Source organism: Schistocerca nitens, chromosome 9 (genome assembly GCF_023898315.1).
Source record: "Schistocerca nitens isolate TAMUIC-IGC-003100 chromosome 9, iqSchNite1.1, whole genome shotgun sequence".
Taxonomy (NCBI): Eukaryota; Metazoa; Arthropoda; class Insecta; order Orthoptera; family Acrididae; genus Schistocerca; species Schistocerca nitens.
The window spans coordinates 258,327,428-258,333,617 of NC_064622.1; positions in this window are offsets into that span (position 1 = coordinate 258,327,428).

The following is a 6,190-nucleotide window of genomic DNA, read 5'->3' on the forward strand; positions in this document are numbered from 1 at the left end:
GTCGTCTCCAGGGAGCGCTGGAGGGGGGCAGCGCGACAGAGGTGGGTGGAGGGGGGAGGGTGCCCACTGTCTGGCCGGCACGCGCGCCCTGCTCCCGACTCTGACGGCGTCCACACCCAGGCCGCGGGGCTGTGCCGGAGGAGGGGTACGGCTCTCCACCCCCAGCCCAAACATACGGCGGGCGCCGGCTCCCAGGGAGCGAGGTCTCCCGCGCTTACGTAAAAGACCTGCCGTCACTGACCAGCGGCAGACGAGGAGGTGTCGTGCGTCCCGCGACGCGGAAGAGCTCCGCCACCCACGACGTCCTCTGTTGACTTCTCAATTATCACCATTCTTTCGAGATAAAAGCCAACGTGCAGTCGGCTTTCTACCGGCGACAGCTCTGCTGTAACCTTTAGATCTGCGCAATCAATCTCCTCGCTCACAATGCCGCTGTCGAAATGACAGGTTTATACCAAATAAACTAACAAACGAAGGAGCTGATCCTCCTTGGTACACAAAACGGGTTAAAACACTGTTGCAGAAACAACGAAACAAACATGCCAAATTTAAACAGACGCAAAAACCCCAAGATTGGCGATCCTTTACTGAAGCTCGAAACTTAGCGCGGAGTTCAATGCGAGACGCCTATATCAGTTTCCACAACGAAACTTTGTCTCGAAAGCTGGCAGAAAATCCAAAGAGATCCTGATCGTATGTGAAGTATGTTAGCGGCAAGAAACAATCGATGCCTTCAGAATGGGATTTTCACTTTGCAGCGGAGTGTGCGTTGATATGAAATATCATGGCAGATTAAAACTGTGTGCCGGACCGAGACTCGAACTCGGGACCTTTGCCTTTCGCGGGCAAATCTCATTTTGTTCGTTATTTTTCGTTTCAATTGTTCGTGGCGGACGTCACCTGACGCCCGTTGAAGTTCGTTATTGATCCATTCACTCAGTTTTTTTTATTACAGAGGGTAGCTAACCCTCTGACCGAACACGCTGAGCTACCGTGGCGGCATTTTTGTTCGCATTTGTTCGTTGCATCTGCTCGGGGAGGACGCCGTAAGACATCCGTTTATGTTCGTTGATGATCGATTAACTCAGTTTTTTGTTACAGAGGGCACGTATCCCTCTGACCGAACACGCTGAGCTACCGTGCCGGCTTTCAGGAGTGCTAGTTCTGCAAGGTTCGCAGGAGAGCTTCTGTTAAGTTTGGAAGGTAGGAGACGAGGTACTGGCAGTAGTAAAGCTGTGAGGACGGGGCGTGAGTCGTGCTTGGATAGCTCAGTTGGTAGAGCACTTGCCCGCGAAAGGCAAAGGTCCCGAGTTCGAGTCTCGGTCCGGCTCACAGTTTTAATCTGCCAGGAAGTTTCAAATCAATGCCTTCTCTGCGCGATAACAATGGAGATACTCTCGAAGACAGTGCTGTCAAACCAGATTTACTAAACACAGCCTTTCGAAATGCCTTGACAAAAGAAGACGAAGTAAATATTCCAGAATTCGAATCGGGAACAGCTGCCAACATGAGCAACGTAGAAGTAAATACCGTCAGAGTAGTGAAGCAACTCAAATCGCTTAATAAAAGCAAGTCTTCTGGTCCAGGCTGTATACCAATTAGGTTCCTTTCGGAGTATGCTGAGGCATTAGCTCCATACTTAACAATCATATACAACCGTTCGCTAGACGAAAGATCGGCACCCAAAGATTGGAAAGTTGTACAGGTCACATCAATATTCAAGAAAGGTAGTAGGAGTAATCCACTAAATTACAGGCCCATATCGTTAACGTCGATATGCAGCAGGATTTTAGAACATCTATTGTGTTCGAACATTATGAATGACTTCGAAGGAAACGGTCTATTGACACACAGTCAACATAGGTTTAGAAAACATCGTTCCTGTGAAACACAACTAGCTCTTTAGTCACATGAAGTGCTGAGTCCTATTGACAAGGGATTTCAGATCGATTCCGGATTCCTGGATTTCCGGAAGGCTTTTGACACTGTACCACACAAGCGGCTCGTAGTAAAATTGCGTGCTTATGGAATATCGTCTCAGTTATGTGACTGGATTTGCGATATCCTCTCAGAGAGGTCACAGTTCATAATAATTGACGGGAAGTAATCGAGTAAAACAGAAGTGATTTCAGGCGTTCCCCAAGGTAGTGTTATAGGCCCTTTGCTCTTCCTTATCTATATAAACGATTTGTGAGACAATCTGAGCAACCGTCTTCGGTTGTTTGCAGATGACGCTGTCGTTTATCAACTAATAAAGTCATCTGAAGTTCAAAACAAACTGAAAAACGATTTAGAAAAAATATCTGATTGGTGCGAAAAGTGGCAGTTGACCCTAAATAACGAAAAGTGTGAGGTCATCCACATGAGTGCTAAAAGGAACTCGTTAAACTTCGGTTACACGATGAATCAGTCTAATCTAGAAGCCGTAAATTCAACTAAATACCTAGGTATTACAACTATGAACAACTTAAATTGGAAAGAACACATTGAAAATGTTGTGGGGAAGGCTAACCAAAGGCTGCGTTTTATTGGCAGGACACTTAGAAAATGTAACAGACCTACTAAGGAGACTGCCTACACTACGCTTGGCCGTCCTCTTTTAGAATACTGCTGCGCTGTGTGGGGTCCTTACCAGGTACGACTGACGGAGTACATCGAAAAACTTCAAAGAAAGGCAGCACGTTTTGTATTATCGCGAAATATGGGAGAGAGTTTCACAGCAATGATACAGGATTTGGGCTGGAAATCATTAAAAGAAAGGCGTTTTTCGTTGCGAGGCAATCTTCTCACGAAATTCCAATCACCAACATTCTCCTCCGAATGCGAAAATATTTTGTTGACACCGACCTACATAGGGCGGAACGATCACCACGATAAAATAAGGGAAATCAGACCTCGTACGGAAAGATATAGGTGTTCATTCTTTCCGTGCGCTATTCGAGATTGGAATAATAGAGAATTGTGAAGGTGGTTCGATAAACCCTCTGCCAGGCACATAAATGTGATTTGCAGAGTATCCATGTAAATGTAGATGTAGATGTAGACAGAGAAATGTAGTAACAGGGGAGACAATACTAATGCCGCCTATTACCCTAGAAGTTAGGCTGAACAAAGGCAAACGTACGTTTCTAGGATTTCTAGATTCGAAGAAAGATTTCGACAATGCCCTGTGCGGGCGATGTTGAACAGCTTAAAAAAAAGGGTAGAAACTGCATAATGCAACACACAGCTGCAATTAATTCTGTTTTGACAGTCGATTTCAGTCACAGTACATACTTGGCCGTGCATTCCATAACTGCTGTAACAAAATGGAGCATTTCGATATTTTGATCAGTTATTGCAGTTGTGGGATGTCTACATCTATATCCACGTAACTACTGTGCAATTGACACTTAAGCCCCTGGCAGAGGGATTTTCCAATCACCTTCACACTATTTCTCTGCCGATCCACTCTCTAACAGTGCGTAGGAAAACTACACACTCAAGTCTTTTTGTACGAGCTTTGATTCCTCATATTATATTGTGATGGTCATATTTTCACATTCAGGGGAGAAAGCTGGTGATTGAAATTTCATGCAAAGATCTCGTCGTAACGAAAATCGCCATTGTTTTAATGATTGCCATCTCAACTCGCTTATCATATCTGTCACATTCTCTCCCCTATTTCGCCATAATACAAAACGATCTTCCCCCCTTTCACATTTACAATGTCCTCCGTCAATCCCATAAGGTAATGATCCCATACAGCACAGCAGTACTCCAGCAGAGGACAAACAAGCGTAGAGTTGCAGTCTCTTTAGTAGATCTGTTGCATCTTCTAAGTGTTCTACCAATAAAACGTAGTCTTTGGTTTACTTCCCCACAACATTATAAAACTTAAGTTGTTCCTAATTGTAATGCCTAGGTATTTGGTCGAACTGACAGCCTTTAGGTTTGTGTGATTTATATCGTAACTGAAATTTTACGGATCTATTTTTGTACTCAAAAAATGGTTCAAATGGCTCTGAGCACTATGGGATTTAACTTCTGAGGCCATCAGACCCTGGAACGTAGAACTAGTTAAACCTAACTAACCTAAGGACATCACACACATCCATGCCCGAGGCAGGATTCGAACCTGCGAACGTAGCAGTTGCGCGGTTCCAGACTGTAGCACCTAGAACCGCTCGGCCACCCCGGCCGGCTTTTGTACTCATTTGGATGACCTCACACTTTCCCTCACTGAGAGACATTTTCCACTTTTCGCACCATTCAGATATCGTATCTAAGTCCAGTTGTAGTACTTTCAACATTGCAGCTCGTCAGCAATAGTGATAATCTAGTATATAAGAAACTATCAGCCTCGATTGCGGTAATGAAACCAACCTTTACCTAGGTATCAGCCCAAGTAATTGAATCTTCTTCAGAAGATATAGCTGATTCTATAATATGTCTACGAGGACATGGTCTACAAATAAATGTGCCGCATTTTTATAATGTGACTACGCCTATTCAGGCTCTTTTAGGTTTATTTCCAGTTGTTGTACTTTCAACATTGCATTTCGTCAGCAATCGTGATAATCTAGTATATAAGAAACTATCAGCCTCGATTGCGGTAATGAAACCAACCTTTACCTAGGTTTCAGCCCAAGTAATTGAGCCTTCTTCAGAAGATATAGCTGATTCTATAATATGTCTACGAGGACATGGTCTACAAATAAATGTGCCGCATTTTTATAATGTGACTATGCCTATTCAGACTCTTTTAGGTTTATTTCCAGACCATGCCCTCGTAGACATATTATAGAATCAGGTATATTTTCTGAAGAAGGCTCAATTACTTGGGCTGAAACCTAGGTAAAGGTTGGTTTCATTACCGCAATCGAGGCTGATAGTTTCTTATATATAAGTCCAATTGGTTTTGATCTTTTGATGGATGTACTATACGGTAAAGTACAGGAAAACATCTAAGAGGGCTGCTCACATTATCTCCTAAATCGTTTGTGTGGATTAGGAACAGCAGAGGGCCTAAGGGAAAAGCCAGATATCACATCTGTTTTACTCGATGATTTTCCGTCGGTAATACGTAACCCTTCTTAGAGGAAATGATGGATCCAGTCGCACAACTGAAGCGATACTTCACAGGCACGCAATTTGAATAGAAGTCTCTTGCGAGGGACGGTGACAGAACCCTTGTGGAAATTCAGACATACGGAATCAATCTAAAACCCCGTCGATGGCAGCAGAGGCAAACACATTCTTACTGGCCCAAGGATGGTTACATTATGACGGAAACAAGTTGTAGAAGTGAAAATTGCTAGAACACTGTATTGCATAATGCAGAGACTAACTTTTGACAATGTGACTCAAATATTCTCTTTGAAATTCTGAAGGTAGCATGGGTAAAATACGGGGAGCGAAACGTTATTTACAATTCGTAAAGAAACCAGACTGCAGTTTCAAGCGGCAAGGGAAATGAAAAGGAAACAGTAGTAGAGAAGATAGTGAGACAGGCTTGCAACCTGTCCCCGATCTTATTCAATCTGTATATTTAGAGAGTTATAAACGACGCAAAGGAAAAATTTGGAAAGGGAATTAGAGTTCAAGGAGAACAAACGAAAACTTTGAAGTATATCGAGGACATTCTAATTCTGTGAGAGACACAAAGGAGGTGCAAGAGCATTTGAATTGAACGCACAGTGTATTGAAAAGAGGTTATAAAATGAGTATCATTAGAAATAAAGAAAGGGTAGTGGAATGTACCCGAATTAAATTAGACGATGATGATGGTATTAGATTAGAAGTAGGTGATGAGTTTCGCTAGTCGTGCATCAAAAAACCTGGTGATGTACGAAGTATATGCTTTGAATTAATGTCGCCGCCATTCGCTGGAAACCACTATTTGAAAAAAAATTATTGTTCCATTAACTAGCTTTACAAATAATTGAAGGCTCACCTTCAGTTCCTTGGTATTAACTCTGATATTTTTATTTTATTTTATGTGATATTTGATGTTTAATCATTGGGGGAAGTGGCAACAAAACGACTATTCACGTTGGTGTGTAGAATATATGAGTCTGGCGACATACCATCTGACTTTCGGAAAAGCATCATCCACACAATTCAGAAGAAGGCAAGAGCTGACAAGTGAGAGAATTATCGCACAATCAGCTTAACAGCTCATGCATCGAAGCTGCTTACAAGAATAATA